The sequence below is a fragment of the Ranitomeya variabilis genome, chromosome 8 (assembly GCF_051348905.1).
Source record: "Ranitomeya variabilis isolate aRanVar5 chromosome 8, aRanVar5.hap1, whole genome shotgun sequence".
In the NCBI taxonomy this organism is placed as follows: Eukaryota; Metazoa; Chordata; class Amphibia; order Anura; family Dendrobatidae; genus Ranitomeya; species Ranitomeya variabilis.
Genome location: NC_135239.1, coordinates 182,675,743 through 182,698,421, shown reverse-complemented (window position 1 = coordinate 182,698,421; position 22,679 = coordinate 182,675,743).

Sequence of the window (22,679 nt, the reverse complement as noted above, 5' to 3'; positions counted from 1 at the left end):
CTGAGTGAATGTTCAGTTCTGGAGTTGGGTTGAAGTGGGAGGGGGGAAAAGTGGCTAATCATTGAGAAAAGATGTTCTCTTTTTCTCTGGTGAAATATATTACAACATTGAAATATATCATTGAAACTCATTAGAGTTGAACAAATAAATTCAAGGGGAATTTAATTATACTTGAATCTTATAAAAATCAACATTCGCCAAAATGCATTTTTTTTTTTGTAATTCTCCTCCGTGCAGATTCAGCCCGAATTTCTGAATTATAAAGGATCAACAAAGGGTAAAAAAAATGAAAAAAAAAACATTATTTTCAAAATTCAGATCACCTCTCACCCATCCGGTCCTAACTGCATCTTCGAATCCTCCCCCGCTCGTGCTGGAATCTCGGGGAGGTCACAGCGCACCTCATGATGGATTTTTTAATTTTTTTATATATTACATTTGATATGCTCTGGGATCTGTAAAGACCCCAAATCATTATAAGGGACGTTAAATCTGCAGAGAATAACTTCTCCATGAATCAAATTTCACAGAAAAAAAACCCCTGCAAACAGGCGAATTCGCATTTTACCTGCAACGCTCATGTCTATGATTAAAGGTAGAAATATTTGGCTAATAAACATTATCTATGAATTATCTATCAATCTCTCTCTCAAACAATACATCCTATACATATACTGTACACATATGGTTGTGCTACAGAAAATTACAGTTTCTATATTATTTTTTTCGTTAAAATCCTAGCGTATGAATTTTCTGAATACTTTCACGTCTAAGATTACATTTTCAGTTTGGGTAAAGTTTTATAAGGGAATTGTGACTCATCTGGTCAGAATTAGGTCATTACTAACTACCCGTGTCAGTATTGCTATAGACATGTTATCTGTATCTCCATTTCTCAGTCCAGGAAACATTAGGTCACAGCTTGTATGACAGCAGTCAGAGAGAACAGGAGACGATATTTAACGAGCACGGTTATAAACTGTATCGGGGCACAGTGCACACTAATAAAACCACGCAAGCGAGCAGGTTATCGCCTACCTCATATCCTGCTACTGTCAGCTGTCTCGTAATCTGCTTTATAGAAGTGTTCCTTGCTGGCGTACTTGAGGTGCTGCGTTAAGGAATGTATTAGGTAATTGCTTAACATGGTATCCCACTTACCAATTGGATATCACACACCCCTGATACTATAAATGTCAATAATGCAGATCCCCAGCACCTCTATCTGGAATGGCAGAAAAACGACTGGCACATCCAAACTAGTGTGAATAGGTGCATACCAGGAGCATATATAATATACAAAAAAAGGTTGCACTCTATCGTGCCAAAGCATGTCGAATATGAAACACATGAAATATGAATACCAAAATGGCTTTTAGAACATTAGGAAAAATATTTGAGACGCTTTGCACAGAATTTGGCCAAATAGTGTGAGCCCATCAACCATCGTAAAGGTGGTCTCATTAATCTGATGGGTCCCTGACCTCCCTGTCCAAATGTGAACACTTACCGAAGGCTATACAATAGCAATACATGCTGCCAGCCAATCAGAGTACAGCAGCTGACGTCAGAGTGCACATGACTCGGGTCGCATGGCAGTGAAGTCATGCGCTCCTATAGCTTGCACACTAAAGTCAGCTGTCAACTTCAGAAGAGGATGCCTCTTGGCATAGGAGGTGAATGGAAGGTGAGCATGATTGTTTTTTTTTCTATGCATTAAAGAACAGCTGCAGAACGGGGAATATATACCAGGATGGATGATATATGCCAGGATGGATGATATACGCCAGGATGAAGCCCATGGTCAGGGACATATATACCAGAATGGGGAACATATATACCAAGAAGGGGACATATATGTCAGGATGGAGGACATATACTCACTCTCTCTCTCTCTCTCTCTCTATATATATATATATATATCTATATATATATATATATACCAGGATGGCTGATATATATACCAGGATGGGTAACATATATACCAGGATAGAGGACATATACTCTCTCTCTATATATATATATATATGCCAGGATGAAGCCAGAATAAAGGACATATACAGTGGGGAAAAAAATATTTAGTCAGCCACCAATTATGCAATTTCTCCCACTTAAAAAGATGAGAGAGGCCTATAATTGACACCATAGGTAGATCACAACTATGAGAGTCAAAATGAGAAAACAAATCCAGAAAATCACCTTGTCTGATTTGGCAAGATTTATTTTGCAAATTATGGTGGAAAATAAGTATTTGGTCACCTAAAAACCTGCAAGATTTCTGGCTCTCACAGACCTGTAACTTCTTCTTTAGGAGGCTCCTCTGTCCTCCACTCATTACCTGTAGTAATGGCACCTGTTTGAACTTGTTATCAGTATAAAAGACACCTGTCCACAACCTCAAACAGTCACACTCCAAACTCCACTATGGTGAAGACCAAAGATCTGTCGAAGAACACCAGAAACAAAATTGTAGCCCTGCACCAGGCTGGGAAGACTGAATCTGCAATAGGCAAGCAGCTTGGTGTGATGAAATCAACTGTGGGAGCAATACTAAGAAAATGGAAGACAAACAAGACCACTGATAATCTCCCTCGATTTTGGGCTCCACTCAAGATCTCACCCCGTGGGGTCAAAATGATCACAAGAATGGTGAGCAAAAATCCCACGGGGGACCTAATGAACGACCTGCATAGAGCTGGGACCACCATAACAAAGGCTACCATCAGTAACACACTACGCCACCAGGGACTCAGATCCCGCAGTGAGTCTTGCTCACTGTAAGGATTCACAAGTCTGCAGTCACTCTCTGTGACTTTTACCTAACGCTCGACAACCCCTTTAATAATTGTAAGAAAATTGTAAACAAAGTATCATGGAAAATTGCATGAATTTTAATTACACAAATAATACATTTAATTTGCTTACACCAAGATACCCTTTTATAATCGCTAAATGGCATTTACTGCTAAAAGATGTATTTCACTTTAATTGTCCTTTTATAAAAAATGTTCATTTGCCAGCAATTAATCTTTTTACCTCGCTCTTTATTATTTTACCATAAAACGCGGGGACTTGACTAGATCAACATTTTTCTTAGCAGATTTGACTAATTTGACAAATAGTATTTACGCCTGTTTATTTATCCATGTAATTTATGAGTTCTAAGAGTTTATTTTTCCCTTATTTTTACATGTTCCAGAGATTTTAATTTCTGGAAAATATGATGGTCTTGTGTGCATGGATGTGACGGAAATCTTACTTATAAACTATGCACCTGGGTAATTAGATTTACACCTATATGTAACTGTTAAACCTTCACACTTAGTAAACATTGCTGGAGCATGAAGAGTATCCTTATCCAGTGACACCATGAAATATGGCGTGCAGACTGGGACAGAAATGATGTAGCCCCCTATAGTGTTTACAAATGATTTTCTAAAAAATAGCATTGGTAAGATAATTTATAGAGCCAAAGCTTAAACTGGGTAATGTACATTCAGCTGGACACGTAAACCATGAGCGGAGCATGTGAGAATATTAATTGTAACCTCAGTTATCCTAAAGAAATGTGCATTAGTTGTCATCATTAACTTTACTGCTTCTCATTACTCTACTTATTGAAGTTCTCAATATTAAAGGGATTTAATATAAAGTTTAAAAACAATTTTTTTTGTAATATAAAGAGAAGGAAAAAGTAAAAAAAAATAAAATAAAGCTTATGTATATTTTCTATGGACATTTCCTGGCAGTAAGTCTTATGTTATGCATCTATTAGCAAATGTAATTCAACTTATGGCCATGAAGTGGTAACTGGTAAGAGAATGTATAGTCCATCTTTGTGCCTAGTACAAATAGGACTCTGTTCATACAACTACTATATACTATTTCCTTATGAAATAGTATAGCCAACTTTAGACAGTCCATAAAATAAAAATGTATTTTGCAGTTTACTGGGAGAATGCAATAGTTTCATTGACTTAATGGATATGGATAACTTCAAGGGCAATTTGTTTTTTACGTAAAGGGGTATTCGCATCTCCAAGATTCTATCCAAATATGTAGTAGGTGTAATAATATTATTAAAAATTTAGTATGGTTCTTCTAAATAGCTATGCTGCTTACCTCATCTTTGGGGCATTGCAGTAGCTTAGGTATTCCTGCTTTCGACCACTAACAGCTAACTTACTAACTAACTAGCTAACTGACTGTCACTATATGAGTGGTTATAACCATGGATATCTAAGCCACTGCAATGCTCGGCACATGGAGTAAATGATGTAGTACCATCAAGATCTGTCACAGGCAAAGATTTCGAAGCAGACTCGAGATGCAATATATGTTGTTCAAGTTCTTTTGAAGAAGCACCAAGAAATGGCAATGTTGAGGACCATAGACATGATGGTCGGCCAAGGAAATTTAGTTTGGTAGATGTAAAACACATCTTGCTTACTTCCCTTCAAAATTGGAAGATGTCCCGCAGTGCCATCAGTTCAGTAATGGCAGCATCCCATTGGTCACAACTACACCAATCTACTGTTTGAAGAATTCTGGCCAAATGTTGTCTTCATCATTAAAGAATTGATGAGCTGTGAGGTGAGTATTAGTGATGAGCGAGTGTGCTCGTTACTCAAGATTTCAGAGCTTTTCGGGTGTTCTCCAAGTATTTTGGGCATGCTCAGAGATTTCGTTTTTGTCACCGCAGCTGCATGATTTGCGGCTGCTGGACAGCCTGAATACATGTGGGGAGTTCCTAACAAACAGGCTACCCCCACATGTATTCAGGCTGACTAGCAGCCACAAATCATGCAGCTGTGGCAACACAAACTAAATCTCCGAGCACGCCCGAAATACTCGAACACCCGAGCATGCTCGAAAATCTCGAGTAACGAGCATAGTCGCTCATCACTAGTGAGTATCTATATTTTTTCTTTTTAACTTTTTTTTTATCAGCCCTTTATTGTTGAGCAAGCCTGCTCCAAGAAAATGACAAAAAAATCCATATTCTCCAGATGCAAATTTTTGTAATGTTTGAGTAGAATTCAATCCCACTCAAATAAATTCACTCATTCCTAGTTATTAGTAACCTTTACGGACATTTTTTAAAATTTTTATTTATCCAAATTTGTAGACAAAGAGACAAATGCTGTAGTTCGCGTACCTCTTCTTGGACACAAGAGCGCCCACTCTATAGCGGCACACACGCTAGATAACCACATGCTGCAGAACAGTGATCACTAACCTGTGGCTTCCTAGCTGTTAAAAAACGTCATTTCCCCACATGCTTTGAAAGCCTCATGATGGAAGTTGTAGTTTCGTAACAGCTAGAGAGACATAGGTTGGGGGTCATCGCTGTTGAATAATGCCCGTTAACCAGATATTGGTAGTTAATAATGGTTTAATAATTTAGTTTCATACTCACCTGTAAAACTCAGCTCCATCAATATTTAATGAGATACCTCATTAATTAAAATGGAAATATATCTTATGTCATAATGATTCCATATAAATGAGTCTTTTATCCCCTGATGCCCCATATCCATGTACATCATTACAAACCAATCAAGTGTTTATTGTCATTAGGTAACTGAACTTTCTGACTTTCCACCAATAAAAGGACACATTTATCATGTTTGTTGTGTAATATCTTGTAAATGATGACTGAAGGCACAATAGGTAACATGTTTATTCTGCTAAAGTCTAATCCAAATAACCTATCCTGGGTAAACATATTAATTGGCAATCCTAAGCCACCGGCTGAATGACGCTGAAAGACGCTCGGCATATTATTTTGTTTCATTTATACAGATGAAAAGCAATTTGATATCAAATACGAGCTAAATAAATGTTTGACAACACCACGAACAAGGCTATTATTTAGTCGAAAAATCTTCTTCAAATGTTAGGAGCGTGTTTGGAAATGTAAACAGATTCTGAAAGGATAGAAGCTCAGTTAGTGAATCGCCTGTTGTTGAGTATTGTGCGGTGATCATCATCGCCATTACTGACATCTGCTAGCTCACGTACACCAGCTTTGTACTGGGTGCATGTGAGCACCTCGTGTCTGCTCTTTTCTAATGACCACAAAGGATTATTGAAATATATTTTAAAATGTGTTCCCTTTTTGTAACAATTATTTTCTAAATATCAGACATAGCTTTTTTTCAGGGGCTAGTAATAATGATTGACTTTTTTCATTTATTTATATTTTCCCCCTGATTTGTATTTTTCTTTCTTTCTTTCTTTCTTTCTTTCTTTCTTTCTTTCTTTCTTTCTTTCTTTCTTTCTTTCTTTCTTTCTTTCTTTCTTTCTTTCTTTCTTTCTTCCTGAGGACACTTTAACATTTAAATATTTTGATATGATTTTCCCTGTAACTGAGGTTGCTAAATTAGTCCCAGTTACAGGGAAAATGTAGCCTACTGTCTGCATAGCAAAGTTGACTGGGTCACCTATGACATAGCAACTTCTGTCTCCTTTCTAGACCCAGGGACTACATGATCTGGAGACTCAGTCCAGAGGAGGATGCTTTGTTATCACTTCCTATTACTGTATAAACAATACTTGTTTGGTAAACCGTGATCAGGAAAGCAGAGATGGCAATAAACTATCTCTGTCTTCTCTATGAGGAGCAGAGTAGAACACAGACCATCGGGACATTTATCATCAATAGGAGGTCAACAAGTAGTACATTTTATATCCAGTGGATACATTGGCTTATTGTTATATTCAGGAGATACAGTGGCATCATGTTCCCTTCAGGGGCAGAGTGGCTTCGTATTACCTTGAAGGAGTACAATGGTTTTATATTATTTTCAGGGGGCATAGTAGCTTATTTTTATATCCAGTGGACACACTGCCTTCATGTTATATTCAGGAGCACAGAGGCTTTATGTTATATTTAGGGAGTACAATGACTTCATTTATATTCAGGGGAGACAATGGCTTCATATTATATTCAGTGGGAATTTATGTAACATATAGGGGGCACAATGACCTCATCCTAAATTCCGGGGGTCACATTGGCTTCCTGTTATTTTCAGAGGTATACTGCCTTGGTGCTACATTTAGGAGCCATAGCGCTTCATGTTCTATTCAACAAAAGTGACTTCATTTTAATTCTGGGGGCACAGTGACTACATGATATATTCAGTGAGCGCAGTGGCTTCATTTTATACTAGGGAGCACAGGGACTTAATTTCATATTCAGGAGACAAAGTACCTTCATTTTATAATATTGGCTTTATTTTATGTTCCGAGTCAAATGTGTTGTGAATTCTGCTCTTGGGCTCCCTCCGGTGGTTATAAGTGGTAGCGCTGCTGTCTCTGGATCGCAGCATTTATCAGGTGTCTCCACTTTTTGCAATTCTGACTGGGCTATTTAGTCTTGCTTGACCCTTTAGTCAGTGCCAGTTGTCCATTGTTCCTGGAGGATTCACATCTCTGCCTGGTCTCTCCTGCTTTGCTGTTCATTTCAACAAAGATAAGTTCTGGCCTTGATTTTTGCTGTCCACATGCTGTGGGCCTTATTGTTCAGTTCTTTTCCATGTTTTTGTCTTGTCCAGCTTGGTCTGTATAAGGATTTGTTTAGCCAAGCTGGTATCTCTGGAGATGCAGATATACCCTCCATATCTTTAGTTAGATGTGGAGATTTTGTATTTTCTGTGGTGGATATTTTCTAGTGTTTTAATACTGACCGCATAGTACTCTGTCCTATCCTTTCTATTTAGCTAGAAGTGGCCTCCTTTGCTAAATTCTGATTTCAGTCTGTGTATGTTTTTTCCCTCTCCTCTCACAGTCAATATTTGTAGAGGGCTGTCTATCCTTTGGGGATTTTCTCTGAGGCAAGATAGTTTTCCCTTTTCTATCTCTAGGGGTAATTAGTCCTCCGGCTGTGTCGAGATGTATAGGGAGTGAAAGGTACATTCCACGGCTACTTCTAGTTGCGGTGTTAAGTTCAGGGTCTGCGGTCAGTACAGGTACCACCTTCTCCAGAGTACATCTCATGCTGCTCTTAGGCCACCAGATCATAACACAAATGTCCCTGTGTTATGGACTGACCTGAGTTGGAGTAGTGATATTGTAGCCAATAGGCAAAACCAGCTGGTAGCATAGTCAGGGAAGTACCAAAGGTCGGTACATGGAGCAGCAGTGTAGTTGGGAGGAATCTTAGTCAGGAAATAGCCAGCGGTTCATACATGGAGCAGCAGTATAGTGGGAGGATAAGCAGGAATCGTAGTCAGGAAATAACCAGAGGTTGGTACATGGTAGTAGTAGAATCTTGAGGTTAAGTAGCAGGTGGAAACAAGCTAGACTAAAGGCTGGGAGCTCAATAATCTTGCAAGTAAGGAAGTGCAGTGCCAGGTTTAAGTAGCGTGCGCAATCAGGAGATCACAGGGTTGAGCCAATCAGGAACTCGGGGTGGAGACAATCAGGAACTTGGGGTGGAGACAATCAGGAACTCAGGGTGGACACAATCAGGAACAACACAGGTACTAGTAGTACTAGTATATGGTTTAGCAAGGAACTGTCCAGCAAGCTGAATAGCTCAGAGGAAAGAGCTGCTGCCTGGTGCACAAGAGCTGCTGGGTTCGAATCCTGACACCCTGTTTGGGTCTATTATTTTAAAACTTTAGCAGATAATGTTACAAAGAGTGTCTTTGGAGTGTCAGGCATGTCCATGCATTCCAGATAGACCAATGCCTTCAATAACAACTGTGTAATATTTAATTTCTACTGTGTTAACCCAGCCAAAAAAAATACTGCCAGGTTTACTCATAGATTAAAGCTGATCTCAGTGGGACCACGCAGCACATGGTGAAAAGATTTTTCAGGTGGATAACTGAGAAAAGTTGATGAAAAGGAAGTCCAATTCTTTACTGATTTTGACCCACAATTTAAAAAATACCATAAACACGGGGAAAATCCTGATTATCAGTGGTACTAGGACCCACACAAGGCTGGAAAAATGTGTTCCAGAGCCCAACATTTCTGGATAATATTTTTTCTAGAACAAAACAGATACTTTTTTTATGTCTGAAAGATTACTTTTTTGTTTTTCTACTTACGTGAAAAGAGAACGCATTAGAATGGATTAACTGATCGTGTTTAACATATTTTCTGCTGCGGTTACAGGAACTTTTCCGGTAATGTTTGATTTCTACAAATGGATTTCGAATTAATCACCATCTATTTATAAGAAGACGTAAACTATTATTTATATAAATACCAGGCCATGTACGGTTGACCCACAATATCAACCATCTGCTAAATTGTTGTAATAGCATTTTTGAAGTGTGTGTTCATGCTTAATAATTCATTTAGGAAACAAAATCTACAGGAAGAGGCTTTAGAGCCTGGAAATATAACTCGGCTTGTCTAGTGGAATAATTTCCATTGGCCTGTTGTTCAACAAAAATAGAATAAGCATGGACGAAACTCAAATGCTGTTTAATTTAAAACATGATTTTATGACCATGTTCACAGCCCTTGTTAATACAAAGGCCTTTAATCATTTAAGGGGCTGTCCATGATTTAACTTTTCTACTCTGTAGGCTTTCAAAGTTTAAATATAACAAACAAAGCTTTACCTACCGGCCTCTGCTTCATTGCCACCACTACTCTGCTTTTCCCGGTCTTTGTTGACAGGCGGCAGTAGTGACATCACACAACAACTACAACAAGACTCAGCAGCTCTGTCAATGCAGATGGAACAAGCCACTTAGCCTAGTGATTGATTGTCGTGGTGGTCACCTTTTGCTGTAGTTGGGATGTCACCACTGCTACCTGTCAACAAAGACAGCGAAAAGCCATGGAAAACCATCACTGGAGCAGTGGTCAGTAAGTAAATCTCTCTTTGTGCTTTTTTTTAACTTGTGGAAGCCTATGGGATAGAAAATTTTGGTTGTGGAAAACTTTAACGTTCATGTGGTTAGTGTCCCCTGCATGCCTTATTGAAGAGGTTTATAAGGTTAAGTAGTCCCTTTTAATAAGAAAAATTGGTATAACCAAAGTCCACAAAGTCAGAAGTACTTTCCAAAATTCTAAGTAAAGTCCTGTTATTTTAGGAGCCCTTTGTCCTCTTCAGTGAAACCCCTTAAGGTCCTAAGTAGAGGTAATTGAATCTTTTGATATTTAAACTTTTTCCCCCAAAATACACTTTCCATTAATCACATACTTCAATTGTCCTGAAAATATGCGTATAACCCTCTGAGGTTTCCTCGGACTGTATCCTCCCACTCCTCTCAATTTCTTTTAAAGCAAACACAGCAAGCACACCATCTGACATTGATTTCAGATTTTTTCCCACAATTCTGTTGCACTACCGAGAAAAGAATGATGCATATTTGTCTTTATAAAACATAGCTTTTAGTGTAATAAATAAGAATGCAATAAAAACAGTACTAAAACTACAAAGTACCCCAATGGAGGACCTCATCCAGCAATGGATATAATATAGAGTGATTTATGAAAAATTTAGTGCATATGTTGAAACTGGTGATAATTACATATGAAATCAGCACAATTTGCATTACCCAGAACTAAGACAACATTATCCAAAAATCAGTATTGTGAATCAAAGTTACAATGATATGTCAAAAAATGGACACATTCATAAGATCGGACTTACGGGGACCCAGCCGGATCTTATATCACCAGAACCGCCGTCCTATGGCCTTCCGTTGGGAAGTTTTGATCCTTCATAGGTTTTGGGAGTTTTAGCTACAAACACTTAGAGGAGGGGGACTAAGACAATCCCGGGGGTGGAGCACGGAGTGACTGACCAAGGAGTTGAATACTTGTGTAAGGCCATGTGCTCTCTCTCTTTTTGCCATGCTTCCTGTTCACTTCAAAAGTGGTCTCATATTGGAAGGAACTTATAGCAGGAAAATGGTTAATGAGAGAGATGTATCTAATAGGAAATTTACAGCAGGGAAATGGTTAAAAAAAACTGAATAATAAAATGAATGAATAAAATAATATAATGATGAATAAAAAAAATGGTTATATACAAAGAGAAAGAGTCCTTTTCATTTCATCCCCTGCTCTCCTGTTTCAGTATTTCCACAAAGAGCAATTTATGACTCTCCCATTAGGACCTACTTTGTCCGGTGCTCAGGACACAAATTAACTCAGTGCTATAAACCAATAGATAAATGCTGATTTCACTGTGGTCACTAGAATTAAAGAAGAGACAAAAGACACTAGGGCATAGTTGTAAACCTAAGGTACCTCCATACTAAACGATTTACCAACGATCACGACCAGCGATACGACCTGGCCGTGATCGTTGGTAAGTCGTTGTGTGGTCGCTGGGGAGCTGTCACACAGACAGCTCTCTCCAGCGACCAACGATCAGGGGAACGACTTCGGCATCGTTGAAACTGTCTTCAACGATGCCGAAGTCCCCTGCAGCACCCGTGTAACCAAGGTAAACATCGGGTTACTAAGTGCAGGGCCGCCCTTAGTAACCCGATATTTACCCTGGTTACCATTGTAAAAGTAAAAAAAACCCACTACATACTCACATTCTGATGTCTGTCACGTCCCCCGCCGGCGTGCACAGGGTTAAAACTGCTTTCGGCAAGAGCGCTGCTAATGCTGCGCTGCTGCCGAGAGCTTCCTGCACTGAATGTGTCAGTGCCAGCAGTAACAGCGGTGATGTCACCGCTGTGCTCTGCTTTATGGCCGGCGCTGACACAGTCAGTGCAGGAAGCTCTCGGCAGCAGTGCAGCATTAGCAAGCGCTCCTGCCGAAAGCAGTTTTAACCCTGTGGACGCCGGGGGACGTGACAGACACCAGAATTTGAGTATGTAGGTTTTTTTTTTTACTTTTACAATGGTAACCAGGGTAAATATCGGGTTACTAAGCGCGGCCCTGCACTTAGTAACCCGATGTTTACCCTGGTTACAAGTGAACACATCGCTGGATCGGCGTCACACATGCCGATCCAGCGATGACAGCGGGTGATCTGCGACGAAATAAAGTTCTGAACTTCTAGCTCCAACCATCGATATCACAGCAGGATCCTGATCGCTGCTGTGTGTCAAACACAACGAGATCGCTATCCAGGATGCTGCAACGTCACGGATCGCTATCGTTCTCGTTGGAAAGTTGCTCAGTGTGAAGGTACCTTTAGACTAAACCATCTTAAAATGTGCCAGATTTATCACAGTGGTTTATGTTGTTTAGCACATTTCAGACTGTATTGTCAAAGTTTACACCACCTATTAATTGGCCTTTTTTGCGCCAGAAATTTGCACCAAAATGTTGGCATATAGTTAGCCCGTGTCTCTTCTTGTTAAGCCACTTCCTTCTTAGCAAAGACACAACCACTCATTGGACAAACCACAGAAATTCTTTAAAACACATAATAAATATAATGCAAGTCGTGAAATGCAGTGTTACAATAACTCCGCTCAGTGAGTGATTGTTATGCTGTCCTATGGAAGCTGGGTGATGCTCAGTTGTCAGTGTTTTGATTGACAGCTCAGCTGACAAATCTTATGATGGGCATGCTGATCTGTCAATGCTTTGATTGACAGCTTGGCTGTCCAATCTGTGACTGGGAGGTGCAAGACATTCTCCAGGTGTTCTGTGTTCTTGAGATTTCCCAAGCTATTTAACTGAGCTGTCTGCCCCTGATCCCAGCCAGATGTAGTTTGTGCTTCCTGATGAGTGTTGGCATGTTTCTGTTGTTCTGAGCTCTGATCTTCTGCTGCCTGAGAATTTGGACCATGTTTTGACTATCCCTTTGTCTTGTCCTTTTACTTTGATCCACTATCTCCTGGTATTTTGACCTTTGGATCATGACCTGACTTACGCCTTTGTCTTTTCCCTTGGTTATCTATATGTTCTTTTGGTACTGATCCCGGAACGTCTGACTTCTTTGCCGCATGGTCTGTACATGAATAGGTGCTAGCATCACATACAGATTTCTTTGGCAAAAATTACACCAGAATTCTGGTGCGTTTCGCTTGCTAAATCTCCACCACTTTGTTGACTGTGATTAAAAGTGAAATTCTTGAAATAGTTTCCTAAACTTATAGAATTTGGATATTACCAATCTCATAACACCAAAAAATGCAACAACAATGGTTGCCAAAAATAAAAAAATAATGATGAAAAAAGTAAAATAACAAAAAGGTGTAATAACTGCAATGGTAAGGTTTTTTCTTATTCAGAATTTGTTTCAATGCCGTATCGGAGTCTTTTTCAAGCGAAAAATCAAAATGAGGACTTTTGTTTTTTTCACTTAATAATGATGCCGGTACAGCGTTGAAACATGTTGGGAATAAATAAAAACTTTATTATCATCATTGTTGAAGAATCGATTTACTCCAGCAGTGCAACCCACCTAACGTGTTTCATCCAACTAGATCCAATATACTAAAAAGGGACATTTAATCTTGTAAATTTCTATAAATAAATGAATGAAATTACATTTTGCCAGGATCCACCCAGATTTCTTTATCTATTCCTCATGTAATTCTTCTGACCAAGGTAAGGTCATTTGCCTATGGAATTTAAGATCTCAAACTAATTTTGATCATCAAAATAATCTTGGACTGAGTTGGTGACCTGTAATCCATGGACAGTGAACAAGGAAAGCACGTATTTTGTCTGTGTATGTTGAAACAGGGGAGTAGCGGCTAAGATGAAAAGGACTTGACTGAAAAGAACCACCTAGTGGAGATTGTGGCCATATAACCACCACCTGTGAATCTACCTAAAATTGTTGTTTTCAGTTTGATTTCGAATACCTGGAACTATTTTAGCTCCAATATGTTATGTGCTTAGAATAAGTGCCTAATTTCTAATTATACGGAATGAAAAATATAGTTTTGAGGCTTTATTTGTAAGGTGTTCCATCACTCGCTCTACAATAATTTTTCCATTCTCTTTTTCTTACTAGTTCATGTTTTTTTGAAAAGAGGGTGGAGAGAGTCTTTTAATGTACGTTGTTGTAAGCAGTAATTACTTTAAAATCTACTAATATGGATGTTAATAAAACAAAGTTGCAATTACAAGCCATGGGAGATTTTCTATCACTTCATTAAATTTTAAAGTTAATCTTTAAATATAAAAAGCACCAGTTGACTCTTTAAATCTATCGTCCTCTGATGAATTAGTGACTTTACACGCCCTTAAAAGCCAGTGAGATGCATTAATTATCTACTACACAAACAAAATAAGCCTTTAAGAGGAATTCCTCTCAGCGAACAGCATATCTTCTTTGTAAGGCAGATGTTCCCAGAAGCAGAAACTCCGTCTTATGTCAATTAAGCCCCATTAGTGTCAAATTGGTAACAAATAATGATCCATAGATTAATTAATTGGGGTGTGTGCTAATAAAAAATTCTTCCTATTCTTGTAATTAGGAAAATTGCTCTTATCCTAACTATTTACTAGTTGCAATTGCTCGGTATGATGCTTGCTTCCAGGGAGCAATTACTAATGATATGTTTACCTTTTTATTAGAAGAGATGAGCGGATCTGCCAAAAATGGAATTAGCCAAATCGTGCGTATTCGCAGCAGTTTTTCTCTGCAAATTGAATGTTCCTTATTATTATCTGGTGTCTTGATAGTCTCCATAATAAAGGTAGGATGTAAAAAAAAAGGATACTGACCTTACCACTCACCTGTATATCACCATCCCCACAGTCTGCTGTCTGGTCCTCCATGTCTTTTCTTTTCTCATTCCCCTTTTGCTCACATTCTCTTTGGCTCTTTGACTCCATACCAGATCTTTCAGCTTGACTAGATCATGGACGTCATTGTAGGCCATGCAGTCTCTCGAGCGATACCTGTAGTAATTTCATAGCAACATAACTTTGCACTTTGCCAAAACGGTGGGCAGTGACACCTAAAGGTTTTAAACAAAAAGAAATAGGAGTGCCAAAATCCACCAAAGAGTAGAATCATAATAATTTTTTATTGAAAATATACATATATGGCACTGAATATGGGGTTCACAGCCCCCTGACGAAGCCCACGCGAAACGCGCGTAGGGGAACACTTGCGGAGGATATTGCAGCCATGGGTAAGAAAAACTAATTGCACATAATACTTTGAGTGGGTGCCATGGGATGATGTAACTAATATTACACACTATTATATGTCACTTTGACTACACCAGCATACTCATGGTTATCCCTATTACAGGTATGAGCATACAAATTGTACTTAAAGCACTGGCACTTTATTAGATTTGATCTTATCTTGCCTCGCTGTTTTGTCTGTCTGCACGTGGTTTGCCGCACTTGAGTCCTCAATTCAAAAGAGCTTGTGTCCTGATATGACGATGTTGTATTTTTGTTTCAGTGCCATATATGTATATTTTCAATAAAAAATTATTATGATTCTACTCTTTGGTGGATTTTGGCACTTCAATTTCTTTTTGTTTAAAGCATTGCTGGGAGTGGTTCCATGGCTAATGCATGTGGTGGCTGGGTTATTTAGGCCTGCGGTCACTTGCATTCATGTTAATACTGTCCTAAAGATTTTGTTTGCTAGTGACACCTAAAGGGAAGTGGCCAAAAAGAAAGCAAGCGATGATGAAAAGGGAAAAGAAAGTAAGAGAGGGACCGAACAATGTGTTGCAGAAGCTGTGAGACAGGAGAACAATGAGTACCTGTTATTTTTTTATGGTTTAGATAATTGGTGGCTGCAGCTAGTCATCATTTTGCTGAATTTGCACTTGGTGAATTTCAAAAATTCAGAAGAATATGAATTTTTGTTAAAAAATATTTCCATGGATTTGTCATCAAATGATCATGAAGCAAAATTTATTGTGCAAATGCAAAATAAATCTGTGAAATATAGCAAAAAATATAGACCCCCTGTTAATAGGGAGGTTACACAGCCTACTGTTATGTGGGCACTAGAAACTGCAAAGCTAATTTACTCTTCTATTACTTTTAAACTAATTAGTCTACTCTTATATTAAGACCTTACACTACCAGAAATTTCGATAACGAGAAATATTCTCTACAAAAGCAGATCACTCTTACAGGTGGTGATCCAGACTATACAGCCAACTGATGCCAATAGGCAGGACAAATGGAAGTATAATGATACATATACAGATTTGACTGTCAAATGTGTGCACTGTCTCCAAATTGCAGATTGGGGGTCCACATCTATGTTGAGAACAGGACCCAGACATGTGCTGATAGCAATGGAGGAAAGGTCACAATTGAGTAGTTGTCTCTAATCAACTGTTGGAGCTCAGAAAATTGCCAATTGACCCAATCTATGAGAGTCATAGAGAAAAATTGTAAAATCCATAAATACCTCTGTGGAGAAGGGACATATCACCCTCACATTGAACATATAGGATTAATTATATCTGGTGCAGTGAGAAAGACTTGACACTTCAACCTCCATTGAAGTAGGTCCTCTTGCTGTGAGCAGGGAATTATAACTAGGGATCTCTGGGAGCCTGTCAACAAGTGTAAGATTCATATACTCAGAGGGAGAGAAGCACACTTCCGTAGGCAAGAACTTCCTCTGATTAAATGACTTGTCTCATTCAGCCTGTAGCCAGTGGTCAATGATGAATATTGGGGTTTACATTGATCTGATTTTTCATAGTCATGAAAATACAGAAAATCTTTAAATGAGAAGGTGTGTTCAAACTTTTGGTCTGTACTGTATTCTCAGTGAAGTAGCGAAGGGACAAGCATAACACATTCACTCACATCACCATAAGGCCATCCGAAGAACTCCAACTTAATAAAGGTTAGATGGATGATGCTATCCATGCCATGCTTCGTCTCTATAGAAAGGTAAAATCATGATAGCACACATAATAACAATATCTCCTGCCTGGGACCTCCAGGGGCAAAGATATCCTGAAATTTGGGGATCTCCTAAACGCTTAAAAGACATAGCACATCCCATGGCTAGCCCCCATATACCAAGGGAAGGTATGTGGGAATAACCTTGATTTAATAAAACTCAGCGTTTGGATTTTAGTCATTAATCAACTTGCTGTTCTCCTGTCCATTTCCTAAATGAGTACCTCCCTCTGCAAAGCTCTGAGCCATTTCCGTGACCAAGGTTTAGTACTTTCTCTTTTGTTATCCCTTTTATGTTATTTGTGTGTATATGCTCTATTGTTTGATCCCATTTCTGCCTTTCTGGATTAATTGTATACATTTTAATAGCTCCGTTCCTCTTGCTCTGCAAACCGCACCCCTGAATCCATACACTACTTATACCAGGTATCCAATTGGTCTGTATAAAAGATTGGTGATGGCAGCTAGTAGTTCACTTTTTTATTGTGGAGTTAGCAGTGACCATACGGCCTTATATATGTATATTCCATGCAATGGAATCAGAGGTATATAAACACTATACGCACAATGCGAGTTCCCCAATAACCAGACTAGTAGTGGAAGCAGACAAGGTCTTGTTCATAACTCGTCAGTCAATTGCATCATTCTCCTGACAGTTGGATGCAGTGGAGCTACGTCCCCTAACAAATTGGTGGTAGCGGTGAGATCTGTGTGAGCTCTCTAGTGTTCTCTTTGACAAATTGGTCGCAGCAGTGTTATATGAGTGACCACTCCTGTATAATGAGACATTCATGAAAATTATTATCCATAAGCCACAAATTCCAGAGAGGAAAACACTTCTTTAATTTTTTGTAAAGAAGTCAGCTGACTTAGTTTTTTTGTAGTACATGTGTAAAACAACACAGAGCTCATCTCTAGGGCTACATATGTATATAAAGAATATTGCAAGTATATTTCACATATATTGTTCAGTTCAGTGCTGCAGTCATAGAACCCCTTTACTAAATGTCGTTCTCTAACATTTGGTGCTGTGACTTTGTGTAAACAGCAATTTGCACTAACAGCTTTCAGATGGAGATAATTTGTATGGAGGTAATTGAAACCGTGTTACCGTTTCAACAGTTTATTTTTAAAAAAATGTAGCCTCCTTCACTGCAGGAAAAGACTTCTAGACAATTAAGTGGCTTCTTTTTAGCCATTCTGGATATCATAGCAATGTTGGAAAATATCTTGTTTTTTTGCAAGAAATCAAATAGAACAAGCACCTGGAGCACATACCTATATATATTATATCTATATAATCGTCTAAGGGGTACTTCCGTCTGTTTGTCTGTCTGTCTGTAACGGAAATCCTATGTCGCTGATTGGTCGTGGCTGGTAGGCGACATGCACAGTCTGGCCGCAAATTGGCCCCTCCCTACTCCCCTCCAGTCAGTGCCCCCTCCATAATCCCCTCCAGACAGCACCCACATAGCGTTTTAGCAGTTTGTTAAAGGGACTGCGTTACACCACGGCATAACGAGGTGTAACAGTCTGTTAACGCTGCCATTAACCCTGTAAGTGTGACCAACTTTTTACTATTGATGCCGCCTATGCAGCATCGATAGTAAAAACATTAAATGTTAAAAATAATAAAAAAACAAAAAACATTATATTCTCACCTCCCAGTGTCTGCACCAGCCTTTCCCTCTCCTCGCGATGCTCCAGTCCCAAGAATGCATTGCGACAATGACCCCAGATGATGTAGCAGTCTCGCGAGACCGCTACATCATCACGGGTTATTACCGCAAGGCATTACTGGGAACGGAGCGTCATGAGGAGCATCGCTAAAGGCCTGTGCTCGATCCGGGGGCCGCCGGAAGGTGAGTATATACCGTATTTTCCGGCGTACAAGACGACTTTTTAACCCCTGAAAATCTTCTTAAAAGTCGGGGGTCGTCTTGTACGCCGGGAATCGCCTTGTACGCCGGGTGTATATGGTGGGTGGGGGGGGGGGAGTGATCCTGATGACGACGAGGGGGCGTCTCACAGAAAAGTGAGTATCCCCCATTACCTTATCATAGCGCTGCAGCGTGGGGTCTCTGTGCTGGGAGCGGCGGCGGCTGCTGTGCTGTGGCGGCTCCTCTTCTGCAGTGTGGAGCCTCTGGTGCTGTGGGGCGGTGGCGGCGGCGGCGTATCTTCATGCAGTCGGGGCTCCTCCGGCATCTCAGCCTGGAAGCCCCGCCGGCAACTCCATCGGTACAATGCGCTGGCCTCCGGGAAAATGGCCGCTGCTTAGATTCAGATCTTGTTGAGATCTGAATCTGAGCATGCGCAGCCCCCAGCGGCCGGGCCACCGCATCGCACCTATTGAGCTGCCTCCGGGAAAATGGCCACTGCTCAGATTCAGATCTCGTCTCCCGAGATCTCGGGACGAGATCTGAATCTGAGCAGCGGCCATTTTCCCGGAGGCCACCTGACCGCATTGTACCCATGGAGTTGCCGGCGGGGCTTCCAGTCTTTGAGATGCCGGAGGAGCCCCGACTGTATGAAGATACGCCGCCGCCACCGCCCCACAGCACCAGAGGCCCCACACTGCAGAAGAGGAGCCGCCACAGCACAGCACAGCACAGCACAGCAGCCGCCGCTCCCAGCACAGAGACCCCACGCTGCAGCGCTATGATAAGGTAATGGGGGATACTCACTTTCCTGTGAGACGCCCCCTCGTCCTCATCAGGATCACTCCCCCCCCCCCAAAAGGCACATATTCACCGGCCCTATAAGACGACATAGGGTGTATAAGAAGACCCCCGACTTTTAAGAAGATTTTATTTTTTAACTGGTAAAGTTGGGGGGTCGTCTTATACGCCCAGTCGTCTTATACGCCGGAAAATACGGTAACTATTTTTTATTTTAATTATTTTTTTAACAGGGCTATGGTGCCCACATTGCTATGTACTATGTGGGCTGTGTTATATACTGTGTGGGCTGTGTTATATACTGCGTGGGCTGTGTTATATACTATGTCGCTGTGCTATATACTACGTGGGCCGTGCTATATACTGTTGTGAATTCTGCTCTTGGGCTCCCTCCGGTGGTTATAAGTGGTAGCGCTGCTGTCTCTGGATCGTAGCATTTATCAGGTGTTTCCACTTTTTGCAATTCTGACTGGGCTATTTAGTCTTGCTTGACCCTTTAGTCAGTGCCAGTTGTCCATTGTTCCTGGAGGATTCACATCTCTGCCTGGTCTCTCCTGCTTTGCTGTTCATTTCAACAAAGATACGTTCTGGCCTTGATTTTTGCTGTCCACATGCTGTGGGCCTTATTGTTCAGTTCTTTTCCATGTTTTTGTCTTGTCCAGCTTGGTCTGTATAAGGATTTGTTTAGCCAAGCTGGCATCTCTGGAGATGCAGATATACCCTCCATATCTTTAGTTAGATGTGGAGATTTTGTATTTTCTGTGGTGGATATTTTCTAGTGTTTTAATACTGACCGCATAGTACTCTGTCCTATCCTTTCTATTTAGCTAGAAGTGGCCTCCTTTGCTAAATTCTGATTTCAGTCTGTGTATGTTTTTTCCCTCTCCTCTCACAGTCAATATTTGTGGGGGGCTGTCTATCCTTTGGGGATTTTCTCTGAGGCAAGATAGTTTTCCCTTTTCTGTCTCTAGGGGTAATTAGTCCTCCGGCTGTGTCGAGATGTCTAGGGAGTGAAAGGTACATTTCACAGCTACTTCTATTTGCGGTGTTAAGTTCAGGGTCTGCGGTCAGTACAGGTACCACCTTCTCCAGAGTACGTCTCATTCTGCTCTTAGGCCACCAGATCATAACAATATACTATGTGGGCTGTGCTATTTACTACGTGGATGTGTTATATACTACGTCACTGTGCAATATACTACGTGGCTGTGCTATATACTACGTCATTGTGTTATAAACTACGTGGCTGTGCAATATACTACATGGCTGTGCAATATACTACATGGCTGTGCTATATACTACATAGCTGTGCTATATACTATGTGGCTGTGCTATATACTACGTGGCTGTGTTATACACTACGTAGCTGTGCTATATACTATGTGGCTGTGCTATATACTACGTGGCTGTGCTATATACTACGTGGTTGTGCTATATACTACATGGGCTGTATTATATGCTATGTGGGCTGTGAGACTCTTTTGCCCGGGGCCCTCAAAATCCTGGAGCTCGTCCTGGCTTCACTGATTGATCACGCCCGGCCACAAACAATCAGCGACAGACGCAGTCCGGCCGCGAATTGGCGTGGAATTTGAACCACGCTTCACTAATTGGTTGCTCCCGGCCGGCCGAATCCTGTGTATTCATTGCAATATTCTGAGATCTTCATAAATAAACTACATACATATTCTAGAATACCCGTGCGTTAGAACTAGGCAACCATCTAGTATATATATATATATATATATATATATATATACATATATAATTTATATATAAATAATGTATTTTAACATGTATATTAATATACACTGCTGAAAAAAATTAAGGGAACACTTAAACAACACAATGTAACTTTAAGTCAATCGCACTTTAGTGAAATCAACCTGTCTAGTTATGAATTAGCTCTGATTGTGAATCAATTTCTCCTGTTGTGAAAATGGAACCGACAACAGGTAGAAATTATAAGCAATTATCAAGACAACCCCTATAAAGGAGTGGTCCTGCAGGTGGTGACCACAGACAATTTATCTATTTTCATCATTTTTGGCTGTTGCTTTTGTCACTTTGGCATTTTCTCATTGCTCTTACCCCTAGGTACAGTAGCATGAGGCAGTGTGTACCGCACAAGCCACAGAAGTTGCTCAGGTAGTGCAGCTCATCCAAGATGGCACATCAATGCGAGCTGTGGCAAAAAGGTAGCAGTTTCCATCAGCACAGTGTCCAGTGACCATAAAGAAAATACCAAGAACCAGGCCAGTATTCCAGGAATCATAGAAGGGGCCATAGGAGTGCAATAATGCAGCAGCAGTACCGCTACCTCCTCCTATGTGCAAGGAGGAACATGAAGAGCAGTGCCAGAACCCTGCAAAGTGACCTCCAGCAGCCACTAAGATCCATGTGTCTACTCAAACTGTCAAAAACAGACTCCATGAGAGTGGTATGAGGGCCTGATGTCCACAAGTGGGTATTATGCTTAAAGAACAACACCATGCAGGGTGATTGGCATTTGCCAGAGAACACCAAGATTGGCAGATTCAACCTGTGCTCTTTACGGATGACAGCAAGTTCACACTGATCACATGTGACAGACGTGACAGAGTCTGGAAACACCATAGAGAATGTTCTGCTCCTGCACCATCCTCCAGCATGACTGGTTTGGCAGCAGGTCAGTAATAATGTGGGGAGGCATTTCTGTGGAGGGCCGCACAGCCCTCCATATGCTAGTGAGAGGTAGCCTGACTGCCATTAGGTTCCGGGATGAGATCCTCAGACCCATTGTGAGGCCGTATGCAGGTGCAATGGGCCCTTCGTTCCTTCCTATGCATGGCAATGCTAGGCCTCATGAGATTAAAGTGCTTCATCAGTTCCTGCATGATTAAAACATTGATGCTATGGACTGTGCTGCCCATTCCCCAGACCGGAATCCAATTGAGCATATCTGGAACATCATGTCTCGTTCCAATAAGCAACACCACGTTGCATCACAGACTTACCAGGAGTTGATTCATGCTTTAATCCAGACTGTTTAAAGCCAACTACCACATCACAGTGAACCTCTCAGTGGGTCTCTATCCTAAAAGTGCTGTTTGTGCAAACCACCATAACAGTGACAAAGGATCAATAGGGCAGGCGACCTGGTGCGTCACCGCACACATTCTGCAAGGCTGAGTCCCCATGACTCCATGCCACACTGTCCCACAA